The sequence below is a fragment of the Telmatherina bonti genome, assembly GCF_933228915.1.
Source record: "Telmatherina bonti genome assembly, chromosome: 17".
NCBI classification, from domain to species: Eukaryota; Metazoa; Chordata; class Actinopteri; order Atheriniformes; family Telmatherinidae; genus Telmatherina; species Telmatherina bonti.
Window position 1 is genome coordinate 25,736,876 of NC_136615.1, and position 20,436 is coordinate 25,757,311.

At 38.3% G+C, this 20,436-nt stretch overlaps 1 protein-coding gene across 1 annotated transcript in view; it reads right to left on the reverse strand.

Annotated features, from left to right (window-relative positions):
- lpar1 (lysophosphatidic acid receptor 1) overlaps positions 1–9,957 on the reverse strand; it is a 42,493-nt gene extending 32,536 nt beyond the window's left edge. Inside the window, exon 1 of the mRNA XM_079256061.1 lies at positions 9,592–9,957. The gene's annotated coding sequence lies outside the window, so the exon portion shown is untranslated. The remainder of the gene's footprint in view (positions 1–9,591) is intronic.
- Between the last annotated feature and the right edge of the window lie 10,479 nt (positions 9,958–20,436).

Below are 20,436 nucleotides of genomic sequence, written 5' to 3' on the forward strand. Positions count from 1 at the left end.
TTTATTTGCGTGGCTACTCTTTGTTCTGGAGGTTCTGTGCTGGACTATATACCACACTGAATTAATGAAAAGAGGGATAATTGACCACATCATAAATATTTTTTCGAGCCTGATGCCTTTCCACCCTTTTATGCATAGAAGCCTGTTTATGAATTACTGCAGACCGCAAATCCATTCTCTGCTAAATGAACTCAAAACTCCTCCACTGATGTAGAGCTTCACAAGGAGTTAGAGGGTACTTCTCTTTTATGTAGGACAGAATAAGCCCCTAACTTCAAAATGCAGAGATATATGAACATATGTAATGTGTTAGAATTTCAGCCTTCTCTCAAAAATGCTTACACTTTATTATCCAAACAAAACTCCTGCTGTTCATCAGTGCAGCATCTCAAAGTGACATCTTGGCTCTGAAGTTTGAAAGAATTATCCAGTTTTTATATAAAGTCCCGTAGCATGAAAGAGTGATTGTAGAGACATGGGAATTATCAGACAAAACAAGTTTGGATCATCATTTTTGAACATGCACAGCTATTTTTAGTTTTAAATGAAATCCAGCGATAAAATGGAGCATTTTAAAAGCAGACTTTGATGTGAAGAATCTAAAAGCAACAAAGGATGCATGTGATAATCATAAAAAGTCTCATGTGTAATTTAAAGTAGACCGGCCAGTTAACTCATTTTGAATGTGTTTTAATTAACAGGAAAAAAATTGTTTTGGTTTTTTTTGGGTTTTTTTTTTTTTTTTTTTGTATAAACTATGCTGTATTATGTTGGGAAAGATCATTTTGGGGACAATCATTGGTTTTCTACTGTTGGAGTAAAATATAAAGTGTAAGATGTGTTACTTTTGTTTTAATGCAGCTAAAAACTGTCAAATTTGAGTGTGACTCATCAGAAGTTCTGACTTGGTGCTGTAGTGACAATATGGATTCCTCATTTTCCATCCCGCCAATCATCAAAGCACTATAGCACTATCTATTTTAAACATCTCTTCTAGTTTCTCCTCCTTTCCCTTTAAAACTTCCAACCCTTTTTACCCATCTTATGTCATCTCTTTTCCTCCACTTCCCTCTACGCCCCTTAACCACCCCCCACCTCCTGTCTTTGCCAACTCTCCACACAATGTGCCCATTGTTTCTACACTCCCTCCTGAGAAAGCAGAGAAACAGGACTTCTGCAACCCAGAATTCACACCAACACTAACACACATACGCTTAAACGTCTGTATTCCTTTTAAATATGAGCAAGTCCACACAAGCTGCACTAACACATGTACAGACGGACAAACACTTGCAGATCTTGGGACCAGTGCTGGATTGAAAGTTTCTTCTCCTCACCGGATGATTCCCTTAACCGCACTTGTGCAATTTTATCTGAGTAAATTGGACAGTATGTAAGTCTCAAACTGGGAATTGTGTCAGAGAAGTCTAAAGCACAGTTGGCATAAAGAAACTAGAAATTGACAACATGACAATGAAAAAGTTACTTTTGTAAAGAAGAGATGGGAAACCACACTGCCGGCTGTTGCAGCAGGACCTTTTCATCAACAACGGAAGCTCTTTGGGAACATTAATATGATCTACTCTGTCATTATAATGTTTTATTCCCCACAGAGAAAGCGTGAACTTGTTGCTGCTAAACTACACAGAGACGGGCTCAGTGGGTTTCACAGTGGTCTGTGATTTGTCCAAAGCTGCTGAAAGCAATGTGCTACTTCTAAGTAGCAACCAGAATCATCAGTATAACTGGGCTATGAATCTCCTGGGGTTCACAGCTTCGGAGAGCCAAGCGACAAGCAAAATCCAACTCTGGGGTTATTATCTGTGAAGTATAATGCACTCTTTCACTTCGCAAATGTCCATCTAATAAGCTACTTTGTTTTTCTACACTGATCTGTTCCACATGTTTAGGTAAAGCAGGTTTTCAGGCTAAACAGCAGGACCAGAGGAAAAAAACTCACCATGAAATTAATCTTTGAAAGCCATTAGAAATGCAGCTTGACCAAACATTAGGATGTTTGTGGGGGTTTTTCACACTATATCTAAGTAGACATGTGTGTATTTCCAACACATGAGCTTTGTGATAAGGGAAGAAACTGAGAAATGCTGCATGAAGAGGTTAGCTGGGACTTTTTTTTTTTTTTTTTACAAAGAAACCTTTACCAACCACATGACTGGTAACATGAAAATATCAGGGTATTTTTCTGCTCATGACTACAGAAAGGTTAGAATAGACACAAAGTACTACAACCTAAATGCTGCTTTGACCATGATCGCCATACTTCTCCAGCTACTTAGCAAAGATTAGCTCCAAATAAACAGCCTCCACCATGTGATAGTTGGGTGTGTTCAGTCATTTTCTGATGAAATCACGCTATTAGAGACAGATTCCACTGATTACATCACCAGAGCTCGGATGCAATATGGCATTGCGTCAGTGATGTGGTCCGCAGAGGTTTCAGAGTTTGACTCGAAAGGATTCAGATTTATCACTTTAGTGTTCTGGCTTGTCAAAATCACAGTTGCTGTGCACTGAGTGAAAACAAATGTTAGCATGTGGCCATGTTCTGCAATGACAGTGTGTTTAAAATGTACCATGTAATAATCATTATTTTACTCAACTTTTTCTTTTTTTTTTTTTTTTTTTTTGGTAAATATATACGAAATCAGTGGGGACAAATTACAATCCCCAAAAGAACAAATATCAGTCACGACAATATAGTGAAAGTTGGCTTCTGGCATAGTAGGCTTCATTCTGTGAGAATTCTGAGGATTTTGGTTTTATTTTTGTACATTTCATTCCAGTTCTTCAAGGGGTGCTATTATGGTATTTGGAGTTTTCTGAGCTTTCTACAGTGTTACAGTGTTGAATCCTCATCAGACATGTGAACAGCACTGTTTTTTATCACCTAAACGCATGTTTGAGTTTGAGTTCCAGCACGCTCTCCATTTGGTTTCCATAGCAACGAAAAACATGTCGTTTTAGAGAGTTTTTTCTACTTCAAAATCCTTGTGACGTCCCGGGGGATAAGGTTCGGTGATTGGTTACCTTCTACTGGTTAACAAGGGCATGTACAAATACATCAGGCGGGTGGAAAACGTCGGATAAAGTTATTTCCAACGATGGCTGGTGAGTTTACCAAAGAGAGACATCCTGCTGCATTCGTTGCTGTGGGTTGCTGTTTTCCACTTCGTTTTCAGGGTCTGATTCAGGTTCCAACATGTCAACACATAGCATACATGTAAGCCCATGCATGCTATGTGTTGACATTGTATTTTGTTTTTTTTATTGAGTTCATATTAGCCTAATCCTTCTGTTTATGAGATGTTACAATGACGGCGAAAGCAGTTGCGGTGCGCGCTCCAGATGTAGTGCAGTGGCGGGAGGCGGGGCTTAATGCGGAAGAGTCTCAATCCACTCGTTTTGCCCACAGGCTGATCTGACAGCCTACGGAGAGGGTCGGTCTGAAGTAAATAAAGCGATTTGTGACAATAACTCCATCAATCCCAGCCCTTTTGGGCTCAGAAATAAAAACAAATTAGCCTGAAACGCCCATAATAGTTCCACTTTAATATTTCACAAGCATATTGATGATTTCTTTTTATATAATTTACTTAAAATCAAACCAGGCATAATCTTTTAATCTTTTATTTATAAATAAAAATCAAAGATTTGATTTTTTTTCTAAATAATGTCACTCAAATTTAACCTTCTGTAGATCCATGGAGGCCTGTCTCCTCAAGTCTGTGCAAAGAACAACAATCTTTAACGGTACAAGGGCAGACTGTGACTGGGACATTCAAGGACCTTCCTAAAATGACTCTCGTTTTGTTTTAAGTGTGTGCTTTGAGCGGTAAGCATGCTGGAACATAATTCTTCATCCTTGCAACAAATTCAGTCTAATGTTGGAATTTTGAATCTAATATTCAAAGCAATTTGCATTTATTCATGAATTAACAAAAAGGTATTCTCTGCCTGTCTTTCTGGCATATTAGTAAATGATTGTCTAAACGAAAATTTTTACATCGTCCAGTTTTTTCCACCGGGTGGACGCGCTCCTATTAGTCTTAGCGTGCGATGGTAAATTAGTTAATCCGCTTTCAGTCGCATGCCAAGACTCAGTGGTGCAGGCTGTTATAGGGTCCATGTGATCAGAAATTACAATTACATCACACCTGTATGTGTTGTCTTGTTGAAAGGCCATTGCACTGTTTACTAAGTCAAAGTAAACTCAAGTAAGTATGTACCACGCAGCCAAGTTCATCTGCAGCTGTTCTTTAAAAAGTTGGATCAAATCTATTTTTCTTGGCAGAAAAGGCCGACTGAGGAGCCACGCCTGTTCATGGAAACCACCATTGCAAGGTCATTCTTTCACTTTATCAAGAAGTGCTGAAGCAGTAACAGAAACCATTTCCTCTTCTTTGCAGTTTTTGGTTCCTTTCTTTGTATTTCTGATGACTGAAATGAAGCAGCGTCTATATGATTTTAAACCACAAAGTGGAAGACATGAACATTCACAAGTTGCATGGTGAGAGGTTATAATGGACAGCAGTAAGGATATAAGGGGTCAGGGTGTGACATTTACCACAAAACCCTGTAGCACAAGACCAGATGCATGCTTTTTAGCACCTGACGCCAACAGTAGCTTCCAGCTCTGCATCACTGCAGCTTGTGCTCTGACTGCACATGATGGGATGAGATCAACACCTGATTAGAATGTTTAGAATGTTTTTTTTTGTTGTTTTTTTTTGTTGCTTTCATTTTTCTTTACTTGCTTTTAAAATGGTGACAATTGTGAGGCCCACAATGGTTTTTATTACATTTTTGGGAATATAAATGTTGTCAAGACATTGTCAATGAATTTTTTGCATCATTATGTCTGAAATACAGCAGGAATATTCCCAACAAATAAGATTTTATCCATGACTATTTTCCTGCTAAGTAAAGAAAAATAGCAAGCTAACCAGTGGCTAGTTATTTTTCTGGCATATCAACATGTCTTCTACAAATGAAAAATGGTGTCATCCAACAAAAAAAGGCTGGAAATGGTTTCTTCAAAACCTCCCAACTGAGTTTCACATTTCATAACTAACCTTACTAAAAAATCATTTCAGAAGTTATCTGTTATTCTTTGTGCGTCAGACCAATACAAACAATTGGCTTCATTGAACTAAAGGACATCTTCTTCTCAAGATGAGTTTATAGCAAAAACAATAAGCCCATAAAATGTAACTGCAGTAAAAATACTAGAATGCTTAGGGTTTGTTTTAAAATCATAAATCTGGCACCAAAATTGTGTGAAACTGGTGGAAAAATCTTTCTTTAAAATAAGATAAGCATTTAAAAGGTTTCACACGGGACTTAATCTGGATGATAGTATAAACAGTATATGTGCAAGGACATTTGGTAACTTTATAGATTTTTCTGTATTTCCACATCAAAATGACATCAAACTGCAAAATTTTCACACAAGTCCCCAAAGTTGACCTAAACAAACTCATTTAAATACATAGAAAACAAATAGGTTTAGTTGTTCATCTAGTTGTTAAGCAAACTCCACGTCTGAGAGTGGGAGTGTGTTAATCGTTTCATTTGGAGGTGAATTTTGATTCAGGCATTATAAAAATCTAGCATGAGTGGGTGCAGTTTCATTTATTTCGATTTAAGATTTTTTTAAGATTTCAGATTTTTTCAACATAATCATGCAATTTAGTCTCATTATAACTTTTTTTCATGAAGACAATATGTCAAAAGAACATAAAATATTGCAGTCCACCATGATATGTTACCCTTAAACATGGCAATGACAGAATCTTCGCCTTGGCAAGTTTTAACCTTCCGGTTAAAACTTCTTACGGTACGTTCTGTACCAGTGAATTCTGGATGTATGAAGCTGTGAATGTAATCTCACGATCAAGCTCCAGTGTTTATGTGTTGAACAGCAACAAAAGAACCCGTTAACACACGTATAACTCTAAGAATAACTTGAGTTCCCCTTCAGACTTAAAATATCCTAAAATAAAACGTACGTGATATAGAGACTGAGGGGATCTTAATCAGTTTATACCTACTTATAGACTTCTTAGAATTACAACTTCCTGTTCATTTACAATGTTTTCTCTGCACTTTGTAAATGCAGGTATGCCACCTGCATAAATGTGGAAGCAATCTGGACCTTTGCCTTAAGAATGGGTGGAATGTAGCTCCGTAGACAAGGGGGAGGAGAGATCGAGTCTTCAGTAATCACAACACAGATGTTTAAAGGACCTCTTTCGTTTGACGGATGTCAGTGCTCATGTAGGGAAACATAAAACAGTTGTGTGTAGGGGAGACACAACGTCGTTGCAGTGGGAGTTTTGTTTAGTTTGACTAAGAAGGTCAGAAGTTAAAGGCATCATCTCCAGCCTTCAACTTTTCTTTCATTTGTAAGCATCTCATAAGTTGGGGAATAACTTCTGGACAATGTGTATTTGTAATCCTGATAAATCTGTCAGTAAGAAGTTGAACAACTAATACCTTGTGCTCCTTCCCTCTGCGGTTACCAGGGAAACAACCATGCTACTGAGAACCATCCTCATCCCATATTTTACTTGCACATCACATTCATGGTGACATAATGTGATTTTCTACTGAGAAGTCACATGACAAAACACTCACATGCATGAGAACTTTACAGACAGACAAGAATCACTCGGAAGACTAGATCACTTATTAAATTAAGTAAGAAACAAACTGTTGTAGCCTGTTTCATTATCTGTTATCCTCTGCTATCTCTTTTTTTCTTTTCTTACGTTTTTCTGTCTCAGCCTGTTCGTGTTATGGCTTATCATCGCCACCTCCCAGCTGCTATGTATCTCCATTTCATGGCCTTCAACAGTAGCTGTGAATGTAGTAAAATCTGAAGTTCTCAGGGAGGAGATAGCAGTCACTTAATTACAGTCAAAAAGCTATATTTTCTACTGGTAAAGCCAAGATACAAGTTCTCATCAGTCATATGGGGGCATTCCGATAAGACTGGGGAGAAAGATTTTATTTATTACACTACAAAGAGGAATGCTACAAAACATATTTATTTATTAACTGCTAATGACTAAATGATTAATATCCATGCAACACTGACCTCAGTTCAGTTTATAAGATATCCTAAACAGATGGCTGACTGTATTTCTGATGAAATCCTCAATAATTTATTGTATATGTTCCAAACCTCCACAGAGGACCACATCATCACAAAAAATGGTTTCTAAAACTAAAAGTTTCTAAACAGTTTCATTAGACACTTTAGCTCAAATCTAGACTGTTTATTATTCCACATTCAACAGTTGTGAATAATTTTTGGGGGGGTTAAAAGTGTAATCTATTCTTAAAACATCTTGAAAACTACTGACCTCATTTATCTGCAGGCATGCAAATGGTTCTCACACTCCCCTCATAGCATCAAAGACCCCCTGAGGTCTGTGGCAGTGGGCGGTAGGTAAACAGTGTACTCTCTGTTTGTGAATACACAAATAAACACACTCGCTGCCACACGCTCACGCAAACGCACACCATTTGAGCCCTGGTTGACGCGATGTTCATTAGAGAAGATCAAAAAAGACAGCAGGCCTCTGCAATCAGCTGAAACTCGACTTTGATAAAAACAGGTACTTTGAAGTGTTATCACATATCTTTAGTGCCTGTGGAAAATTAAGGTGAAGAAAAGCAGCTGCAGAGTCATCAAGCTAAGACTGCAGAGCACGTTTAAAGATAATCCACCCTAATGTTGTTTGCTTGTTTATTTAGCATAAACAAATAAAGAATCATTTGTCCTACAGGACCGATGACACTAAAGGAAAGGTCACAAGGAACTAATACTCTCGGTGATGACCTCTTCTTGGACATATATACGACCATCTCGCTTTGCATGGGCCAATGCACAACCTTTCCTGCTGCAACAATGATGAGAGCCCCCGCCTGACTTTCTAACTAATAACATGGCATGTGGTATCTGTTGGAATGCATGACTAAGCCTGATGTAGCTCTGACACAAATCCAACCCATCCTTCTCTGCAGGTCTTTGCAGAGAAGGATGGCACACCAAACTTTACTTCTTTGCTACCTGCAAGCTTAATCAGAGATGTTTGAGTTGGTTGTTGCTTCTGTTTTATCTTCAATTTGACATGTTAAAGCTGAAAAAAATCCAAACTTTTTATGTGAATTTTAGTCTTTGGCCATGTTTGGACTGACATGGGCTTTGTAGATGCATGTACAGCTCTACTCCTGCAGCAGTTTGGGTGTAAGTTGGTGTAAAAGCATGTTTTTAATGTATGCATATTGCGAATGAATATAGCAAGTTTATAATGGCAGAAATGGAAGACAGACAGAACAATTAGAAACAGTGAAGCAGCAAATTAGCATAATCTGTTAATTGGTGGGATTTGTTTTTGAGGATTAATAGCAAATATGCAGACAATCTGTTGAGAACACATATATGATCACACTATTTGAGTTTCTACTCTTTGTATTTTCTCTACTTGTGTGCAGTCAGAATATTTTGTAGGGGACATTTTTTTTTAAAAATGACATTGACATTCACCAAGCAAGTAAAGAGCTTTGCAGATTTCACTACTACATTATCAGTAACCACTGCTGATTTGTCATTGGCCAGATTGGTACCCTGCCTCAGTGAGGACATAACCTCTGGCAGCTTCTCAGAAGTCCATTTTTCCCTCCATCTACTGAGCCATATGCAAGAGTCATCAGTGGCTCTTCAGCTGCAACACCATCGTCTTCACAGCTTCGCTCATGGTTGCAGCATCTTTCTGTACTGAAAACTGACTGATCTGACTCGGAAACATTTATCTATGACACTATTTAATCTGAACGTCTTCAACTTGACTTGTGGCAACCTTAACTTATAGTTATTTAGTTGTAAAATTGTTGACTTTCTGGGCTCAGGGGCTGAAATGATGCCATCTCCACAAGAGCTAGAAGCCTGTGTGGTTTTTGTGCTTTTGTAATGATTAAAACTGACAATATTAATATAAAATTGCAGTGCTTAGTTGTTTTAAAAAACCTTTTGTGCGGCTGCATTTAGGATAGAAAGTATTACAGTGGGGGGGAGGAAAGAAAGTTAAAATTCCAAACGCTTCCTCTGTGAATGTGGAAAATCAAGCTAAATGTCAGTTTTTCTTTACTCCCAGTGCTGGCCTTGTATTTTTTCCGCTCACTCCCTCCTACAAGTGTTGTTTTAGTCCCAGAGTTTGATAAAGAGCCCAGTTGTGGCGCAACAAGTCCTTCATTCCTTGCCGCGTCCCCGTCCTCACCCTGTGAAAGGCGCGCAGCAGCCGCGCGTCTCCGGCTGAAATAACGGTGCACCAGGAGGACTCAGGCATCCGCTCATGCCATCAAAGCTTTTATTTGAACCGTATGCTGCCTCGCCACGTCTACGTGGCAGGTATACTTTGATTGTTTACAGATGCCAGTATTATGCAAGCAATGCATGCGTAAGAAAACGACGAAACGCCAATATGAAACTCTAATGCGTCGATATTATTTAAAAAAAAAAAAAAAAAAGTCACCGGATAAAAAGAAAAAGAATTTGATACTTACAGTGATTTGCGTCCAAGTGAGAGCAGCGGGTAGATGGTTTAGTTTACACCCTGACTGGTTTCTGAATGTCCAACTCAAGTTCGACTGAGGCTGCTTTAAATTCCTCCAGCGGACAAGCCTGCACGCGCAACTTGCGGTGTCAAAGTCGCAGCATATAGGACTCCAAATCTAACCTAGAGCCAGTTAAGCCTTTCATTTTATTTATTTATTTATTTTTTGGTCCAAGTAGAAAAAGAACATTCGCACAAATTTAACCCCCCTGAAATATTGCAGTATTTTTTCCTCCTTTTTTTTTCTTCCTTTTAAATAAAATGTTTAAGACTTGGAGGTTTTTCCCAGATGTAGAAGACTAGATGCTCTCTGCTCCGTGTCTGTGCCTCTCTGCGCTGGCGCGTCTGTCTCCTTCTCTCACTGACCGAGTGCCACACACACACACACACACACACACACACACACACACACACACACAAACACACACAAACACTTACACACATACACAGACTCTACACAGGACAGGACCTTTGTCTGCATATGACGTCACTCACACACAATCACGCACTCAGTGCAAAAGAGAAAAAAAAATGATGCCACAGCTTAATCGAACACAGTGAGTGATGTTGGTTGCAAAACAATAGAATAATTAGATCAAGACGTTGACTGTGAAGGAAATGTTCTCTTCAAACTGAAGACAGGTGAAACTTCACGGGCAACAAGTGCATTTTATTCCTCCTGTTGGCTTTTTTCTCCTGTCGTGTGTAAGGAAACAAAAGAAGAAGAAGAGAAGGGGAAAAAAGGATGTAAATGTCCTGCTACCAAAGGCAGCATATGAGTTGCGCTTCCCCCTCAGTGGCTAATTGGAAACACATTTTTTCACTAACTTGTTAAGAGAGACAGGAAGAGAGAGAGAGGGGTGCAGAGGAGCAGAGAGAAAAAAGTAAGCCTGACACTGACACTTAGGGACTTTAAGTCATATTGTATTCCTAACCAATTGACCCTCAACAGAATACATCAGAAATATTTCCTCCTGTCTGCCGGTGCTGCTGTCCGTGAAGGCAACGGCTCCTCATGAGATGTTCTCAGCTTATGAGAAAGTGTTGGTGCTTGGACAGTTATGTCTGATGGCCTTACGCCATCTGTAACCATTTAGTGAGGTGTTTGTACTAAACCAACCATTGGCTGTGGAATGAAATGGAGCATCAAAAGCATCTTGCAGTGAACAATACAGCTTATGCTGATATAGTCAGACATGAACCATTTAGCAAAAGTCATGCATTATGAAGATCAGATCTGGGTTCTGATATTACATCAGACAAAAATGATGTATCCTGCTTAATGCATAACCATTTTTATGTTTGGGAAATGTGTTTAATATAAGTGATGACTCTGCCTGCATGCATATTTAGAGCATAAATGAGTCTTAAGAGCTCTTTGTGCAGTGCTTCCCAACATTTTTTTAGAAGGCACAACTCCTGTACTTACATCAGGATTTGTTCCTCCTATTCTACTTTGAACAAGCATGTTGTCTGATCTTGTCTTTATGCAAATTAATTGTAGAACTCTATAGTAAAAGTTTTTGTTTGGCCAAAGATGCGCCTCAGGACACATAACTGAATTTATGAAAATATCAAGACATACTACGGGACTTTTGCCATTTTCCCATCACGCCCCCTATCAACGGCCAATTCGATGGATAATTACGATGACTTTTGTTGTATCTCTTCATCGTTTTTAATCTTCTTTTGTTTCTTTGCTGAATCAGCAATGTTGCGTGTTTAAAACAGCCAGTGTGTTTTCTAACGTGAAGCTAAACTCTGGGTCTGCACGGTGGCATGGTGGTTAGCATTGTGGCCTCACAGCAAGAAGGTCGCTAGTTTGATCCTTGGCGGGGCAGGGTTTGTTGCCTTTCTGTGTGGAGTTTTTCATGTTCTCCCCATGTATACGTGGGTTCTCTCCAGGTACTCCGGCTTTCTCCCACCATCCAAAGACATGCATGTTCAGTTGATTGGTTACTCTAAATTGCCCCTAGGAGTAAATGTGAGCGTGAGTGGTTGGTTGTCTCTGTGTGGCCCTGTGATGGACTGGCGAGCTGTCCAGGGTGTACCCTGCCTTTCACCCAGAGACTGCTGGGATAGGCTCCAGCTTCCACGCGACCCTGAATTGGATTAAGCGGTTAGGAAAATGAATGAATGAAGCTAAACTCTGCTACAATGTCACACAAAGGTTATATAGTGCAGTTTCTCAATCTTGGGACAGTGCTGGGCGGCTCCAGAAATTCACATGATAGATGTCACTGTGTCATCGAGCAAGTCTGGAACCCGGAGTTTTAAGGTCAGAAAGTTACATAATGTGTCTTTTCGAAGTTTTAAAAGCCTTAATAGACAAAATAGAATTTCTAGAGAATGTCTTAAAGTGATCAATATTGCTGATTTTAAAAGTTACTTTGGTGGATTTTGTCACGATGTACTAGCCTGCCCAGCCATTCTGTACATGTTATTCTGGATATGAATATCCAGAATAACATGCACCAGTCTAATTTTCACACAAACTAGTTGGATCTTCTAATCAGTCGCTATTTTATCAAAGATGACAAAGCTTTGATGTGGTTTAAGCAAAATGATTTGAGTTGGTATTGGTTTATAATAATGTTAGTGTTGTAATGTTTTACAGTTCCCTATAAAAACTACACATGCCTTCAGCATGTAAGCTTTTCTGCCTCAGATCATGGTGAGGATTGAACCCCAGCAATTATTTTATCTGACACTGCTATGATAAATAAAATCAGAAAATCTTTCTCATTTCTGAACCAACCACAGCATTCAGCATGACCCAAGTATTCTGTATCAAGTTTTTCATGCACATCTTTGTGGTTTGGCCAATGCGATGAAGGCCGTAGTATCGACAAGAAAGAGGTGGGAAAAAAAAGATGAAAAGTATGATCTTCTAAGACCAAATACAGAAAATCAAAGTGTGCATCAGCACTTCAAGAATACTGAAGCTCAGCCAAGTTTGGGAGACGTCTGTGAGGAACCACAAAAACCCCCAGTGATGGGGAAAATCTGTTTGCTTTAAGCAATTTATCAAAAACTTGCATAACTGTATGCTACATTTTTGCTAGACTTGTTACAGAAGCGCCTCTATTTCACACAAGTCTAACAGACCAAATTTAAACTATGGTATCCCACAATGGAAAGCAAACATCTACTTGTTGACCACAGGAGAATCCCACCTACTGAGAAGCAACAGCTTAGATTTTTGCAGACTGATGAATGCTTGTTTGTATATATATATGTCCTGCTTATATAGACCATAGAACACCATCTCAAGTTAATTACCTCGTAATGTCAAAACCAGAATAAACAAGAACTGTTATGTAGCTAGAACCTATATATCCTTATGCTTTTTATGACAAATGTCTGAGGTACACAAAACTTTGAACATATTCTAATGATGTATGTACATAAGGGATCACCAATCCTGGTCCTCGTAGGCTGGTGTCCTGCAGGTTTCCCAAGTGACCCTGTTGGAAAACTCCTGTCTTAGACTCAGACAAGCTCTGCACATGTCTGCTAAATACACATTGATTTGAATCAGGCGTGTTGCAGCGTGGACACTTGGAAAACCTGCTGGACACCGGCCCTCAAGGACCAGGATTAATATAAGGACGACCATTTCAAACATTGTCATACGTTACTGCCCTCATACTTTCATATGTGTTTAACATTACCTCTGAAATCAGGAAAGGCCTCCAAGAGATGTTTCCTGCACAGACTTAAAAAACATCTCAATGACTCTTTCTCTTCACCATGCTGAACCTGAATTTCTTTCTCGTTTTATGCATTCTGTTGTCTAATTACTCATGTTATTTTGAATATTTTCTAACATCATGCAGCCTGTTTTAAGTTTCACATGATGGAAGCCCACATGTACTAATACCGTGCCTCGCAGTTTTGCTCAGATTACCACAATACTAGACTTTCTGGATCAGTGTATTTGAGAAAGATCAAACAATTAATTACAAGGAGGTTATGTCACCATAAGATAATTAAATGAAATCAATTCTAGGGTGTTTTTACAACTTCCCGAACAAATGAACCAGGATTTGAATCAAAAAGGCAGGTGTGAATCCACACATATGTAAACACACATGGCTCAGTAGGAAAAACTACATGGATTGTTTTTAGTGTGCCACACCCACAGGTTCATGAAACATCTGGTAGCATTTACTGAGGTGTTTGTAGTAAACAGTCAAACATAATTACAGGAATGCAAAGGAACAGCATGTCTGTGTCTCAAATAAGTTCTCCTCGCAGATCACAAGAACATGGTGCATGTATTCTCTTGACAGTAGAGCTAGCAGAAACTGCAATAAAATGTTCATTCAAACTGATCTTTCTCACCGGCAGCCTCAATGTTGATTCAACATGTTGAACTGACACTAAAAGCTGTTGACGGGGCCAAATAGACCAAACAGTTTGGCTAGTGGGGCCCTTAGATGAGTAGAACAAGATGAACAAATGCTGGGCGGTTAGTTGTTCAGCATTACAGACTTTCCTTGCCAAAGTAGACTAAACTATTCCAATAGTTTTTTTCTAACCAGTACACCTGCAATAAATCTTAGACCACTACTCACTATGTTCCTCACCTGAACCACCTAGACACATTAAACAAAAAAATCTTTTCACTTGTTATTTTTTTTATTCTGTGGAAAACCTCCGTTTGACCCCATTCTAAAAGCATAACCTCTGAAAAGTTTGAATACCTGGGGAACTTGTGCAAACAAATTGCTAAAACACATTGCTATAAAGGCTCACTTGCTGCTAAAAGGCACACAGACAGGTAAGTGAAATTAAGTTACACAGATAAAGTAAGTTTGACTTTTCAAATTTGTGAATTTAAGACACAAACTACTATACCGATTACCCCAACTCTGTTGTAAATCCCAAAAGAGAAGAGGTTTGATTGTTTTACGTCAAGAAATGGGGGTATATGAATTACTATAACATATTCATATCATGCTAACTGAGAGGGAATTAGACTAAGAGAATGCACTGGGAGAGAAGGAGAGTTGAGGGCTCACAGACACATGGCAGCAGGAAGGTAGAGACAGAGGTACAAAGGTTTAAAAAAAAAAGAGTTGAGTTTCAACTGTGGAGCCAGATTGAAAGAGAGCAGAAAGGTTAGGCTGGGTGAAATAGAGGAAATGGAGGGAAAAAGAAGAAGTGGGTGGGGGTGGGGGTATATAAACAGCCCAGGGGCAGGGAGGTGAATGACATCACAACATAAACAAAATTCTTTGACCGAAGTGTGAATATAAGTGATTGTGAGTTACTATTATTCATGCAATATGGTTCCTTTGAAGGAAAGTAAGTGCAGAGCAACAAAGTGCTTTTGTCATGATATATGTTGAGCAGTTTATGACTGCATGCTTGATTTCAAATGAAGGTTTATTGACCAATACCATTTCTGGAGTACTTTATTGTTCCTCATCATCTTGGTACTAAGCAACAGAGGTAGTAGTTTACATAACAGTTGTTGACAGAAAAGACTGGGTGGAGTCTTTCTGCTTGAATGTAGAATGAATATAAAAAATAAAGATTTACATACTATTTATTTCTTTTATTTCTTTTTGCCACATTTAAGTGTAAAATTAGCCATTAAATCCATTTCTAATCTGTTTTCTACCAGTCCTATTTCCATACTGGAAATAGGACATAATTTCAGCAGCAGCTTAAATTATTTTCAGAGTGCATTACATCAGTAACTGTTTGATATTTCCCAAGCCTATATCTGTCATCTCTCGGTTATAATCTATGAAACACAGATGACAGATGGAGCATTCTTTTCTCCGAGGGTGTGACTTGTGATAATGGCTTCTTTTTGTTGATAGGTATTATCAGTGATGAAGTGTTTCTTTTGTAGTGAACTCATGCATGTTGCTTCACAGCCCCTCCTCCACTTGCAGTTACTTGGTGCTCAATGGTTACCATTGCCAAGTTGTGACCCATTTAGAAAATTTTAGTTCAATGACATGACATATGATATATGTACAGATTATTTTAGGATTTAGCACCAGTTTTTGTTGCTCAGAGGTTGAATGTTAACAGCTATCTTATGTGGTATTGAGGCACTGAAAGTAATGATCCATCCATCATTAATATAATCAATTGCATCTATCCTTAAGGATAGATTGCATCCATCCATCTATGCACTTTCAAATACTTATCAGAGGTTTAAGAAGGAGATCCATACCACTCTCCCCAGCAACACCCTCCAGCCCTTCCTTGGGGATTTCAAGGCATTCCCAGGCCAAAATGGATATATAATCCTTCCATCAGGTCCTGTCTATAACCTGGGGTCTCCTCCCAGTTGGATGTGCCCGGAAAGCCTCCCAGAAGAAATCCTGATGAGATTCCTGAACCACCAAGGCTGAATCCTTTTAAGCAGTGACTCTATTCCAAGTTACCTCCAGATGTGTGAGTTCCTTACCCAGTCTCTCATGTTGAATTCAGCTCATTTCAGCCACTGGGTGATGGTTGGTAGACAAACTGGTAAATCTTTTGGGTTCAGGCTCACCACGACAGACCATAGCAGAACCCTCTTCACTACTGAAGGGGAAGATGGGAATAGACATCTTTGTTCCAAGCAAACAACTCGTGCAAGTCTGACCTTGGCACAGCTGTTGTTAGGAATAAAAAGCACCTACCTACAGTTAGAAAAACTTTTTTTTCTTTTTACAGTTTATTTCTCACATGACTGTGCCCTACAAACACATAAAATCACATATTAATGAGCTGCCATGCTTGAAAAGGAGCAGGAACAAGAATAGAAATCTTATAATACCTGCCCCTTTTATTAAACATAACACACCAATCTATTGTCTGTCAGTGACTTGACAATACTTCATGAAAATACTCATTAACAGCCTACATATCAGCTGCCATTCATTCACGAGTCATTCAGTTTATAGATGGAGCATTGGGCTCATACTCTTTCTTTTTATAAGTTTATAAAACTTTAACTATCTGTAATGAATTCCATAATTAAACTCTGCATACAAATAGATACATGCATACACACATTGACATATACACAAATGTATGCATGGAATGCCAATGGAAACAAGTTTTCCAGGTTGTTGGGAAAGAACTAAAACTCGCAAAAGTAATACTTTAAGAACATTTTCTAGATTAGGAAAGGATGCACCAAATACATGTGATTTGGGGGCGTCAACAGGCTGCAGGATTCCTGAGTCTTTCACCCACCAGGTTAAGTTGATAAAATGGAAATTGTAATTCAGAAAGGTTTAATTCAAAGTCCTAGTCATGTGATCTTGTATTACTGTTACAGCAGTCATAATGGCCTTAAAAAGACAACTTGACCAGATGTATCTCCTTTTGACTGTGTATCAGCACACGCTCAAAAATGCTGCTCTATCAAGAAAAGTAAATGTGCAGTCACACAGGCGCTCATGCAGACCAAGAGGCATTCAAGCAAGTACGCATGTATAACACACACACACAAACACACCCCAGTGTACTGACCCTGATTCCACAGTGAAAGTTTGAGCCACTACAAACACCAGACCTCACTGACCTCACTCACTCAATAACAAACAGCTCTGTGTGTGTCTGTGTTTGTGTGTGTGTGTGTGTGTTTGTGTGTTTGCGTGTTTGTGTGTGGGTGGGTGGGTGGGTGTGCGTGCCCCTGTGTTTAATAAGAAGGATTTAGATAAGGGCCTTTCGACAGTAATGTGAAAACCAATTCAGTTCTTGTCTTTCATTCTTTTGAAGCAAAATTTCAGTCTTTGATTGACACTGTTTTTTTTAATACATATTTTTGTTTTAATTTGCAACTAGAGTTGCGATGTGTTGCTGTAGCTTTTTAAGCATTAACAGCAGGAACTGTAAACATAAACTTAGCACAATGAACTCAACCCACCAAAACTTACATTTTTATAATTAAAATGTCATCTTCACTTGAATCCCACAGTGTCAGTGTAAGAACAGCAGTCATCCACACCCCTTTGCATATTGTTGCACAGCTTGCAGTGAGTAGTTTTATTCTTATCAAGCCACAACCAGATGAGATTGTGCTATCGCACAGACTCTCTCAGAACTGTCCATGGCCTGTGATGCTAATCATACCATCACAGTTGGTGCATTTGTATTTTTGCATACCAGCTAATTTAAAACAGGTCCCAGGCCATGCTAGGATGCTAACATAGCCCCCACCAGAGCAGTGCAGCATGGAAAAGCCATTACAGCTGACAGAAAGGCCTTTTATTTGGAGAACTAAGCTCAGGTTACATCAGGAATCAATTACCTTCAACTGCCTTTTTGAAAAAGCAGCTGAGCTCCCCCACCTCCACCTTTTTTCTATGTCCATTCCACTCGTACTATCATTTTCTTTCTAGATCTAACCAAGTCACTGCTTACTATAACTTTCCCAGGCTATCCTTCCCTTTCCTTCCTTTTTTATTCTCTCTATCCTTTTACTTTCTCCCTTCTCCTGACACCCTTTTCTTTTTTTTCTTATTTAGCAAACCCTCCTTTTCCTTCCTGCCTTCCCATCTATGTGTTTTTACTATTTGCTCCCCCACCCTTTCCTGCCAGCTCACCTTACTGTAGCTTTTCCACTAATTTCCACAAAATGTCTTATTACTAAATGTTAAACTTCTTAGTATATATACATATACACTGGTATATGTGTATATGCACATATATATATATATATACATATATATATATGTGTGTGTGTGTAAATTTGTACACTTTGGTTCATGTCAATGCGTCTTTTTCTTGAAACCTTTTCTTTTAATATTTGCGTAAACTCAATTTTTATATTTAAAATGTTAACTTTCAGATTAGTCCAATATGTATGAAAATCTTTCATATTCATAAGAGAGGGATCAGACATGGACATGGCATATATCTCAATGTAAAATGCTGAGCCAGCAGTAGTCACAAATCCCTTGAGCCATGTATGACTTATACTTGCTCTTTTTTTTTTTTTCACAAAATATGACGTATGTCTAAACAGATACCAGACTGCAAGACACACATTACTCCCCAGCTTATGTTGCATGTATTAGTGACGTAAAACAAAACATTCACACATTTTCCTATAATTTTCACCCTGACGTGAGAACCAGTAAGTGCTTCTGACTTTTATAAATTATTTACAGATGTCTGACATTTTTTATTCTGGACTTGGACTTTTTAATATAACAATTTTTTTTTTTTAATTTTTTTTTAATCAAAAAAAGAAAATCATTCAGAATTGATCATCCTATTGTTTGTCCTTATAAATGACATGTTATTCTCAATTGGTTTTACCTGGTTAAAGAAAGGTTAAATTAAAAAAACAAAATTTTTCTTGTGTCATGTCTCAGTTGCTTAAAGGTTATTTTTTTCAGATTGCTATCCAGTGGGTAGCCCCTGGGATGTGAACCACAAGTGTGATACTACTTACTAATACTCCCTTGTGTGTAGATGTGTAGGACTTATTAATAGTCAGTATCTGTTTCAACACATGACAAAGCTGAAAAGTATACAATAGGTTTCATACTTAAATTAAAAAAAAAAAAAGTGTTCCTATGAAAGCACTGGGCCTTGAACTAAAGTAGAGCGTAATGTCCTTTTCAATCCATTAAGATTTAATTTCAGAGAACAGAGGTGAAATGTGGGCTCAAACATCTCTGACATGCCTCTGAGTCAGCATAGGGGATAGGAACAAACACTGAAAGGGCCTACCTCATCTTTGTTTTCACATATCAAGCTGGCATTGTAGCATATGATGTTGTGACAATGAATGATACAGGCAACTAGCATGCTGCAGGGATTGAAAACGTAGAATTTAGCTCTGAATCATATTAGAATGTGACAAGTTCAAACATTTTTGGAGAGCTCATGACAAAGGCTCACAAGACAACTGCTCACAACACCAAATGAAAAAGAAACAATTGCTCACATTAAAAAAAAAAAATCTATTTCTACAGCAAGAAATGTTTGTATACATACATAGAATTATCAAATATGTTTGTATATCGATTATAATTATTAATAGTGAAAATATGTACAAGTATTTCCAAACACAATGGTAAAAGGGCTTTGAGTTCTTGATAGAGGCTGTTGTAAAGAGTGACATCAGATCAAATGAGCAACCTTCTGGGAAACTCAAAAGAACACAGGTTCACCATCAGGACAATTATCACCTGTACCCAAACTATTTAGCCCCCCCCCCCCGGCAGACTCGGTAGTCTGCACAAATTTTGTAAGAAACACAAGACATGGAAACTTTCGCCGCTGTATTTGAACTCTGCTAATGACTGATATACATTGATAATCTATTTTTTCTTTTTTAAATATTTGTGAGAAGAATTAATTCTATGAATATTGTGTACATTAATTTTTTTTTTCTTTTTGAAAAGAGAAATTTCAAACAATTTGTGAGTGTTTGTTTTTTTTGTTATTAATGTTGTCTGCAATATCCTTGTGAGCAAATGTCTGTGTACCATTTTGAGATTGTTCGGTCATTGAGTTTAAGGCTGTATGTTACTGATGGCTAAATGATTCTGCAATCTGCAGTGCTGTAATGACTTGTGAAAGGAAAAGTTTGACATTAGGCCAGAGTTTTTGGGTTTATAATTTGGGGAAAGTGACTTGAAAAGAGATGTTTGTTGTGACCATATGGATAATGAATGAATGAATGAATTATGGAATGTTAATATAAAATGGCATTATTGTTTACTAGTTGATCAGGATACCAGATCAGGATTGCAACACAGGCATGTGCTTGGATGTATGTCTATATGACAGAGAAAAATTGCATTAAAATGTTGTTAAA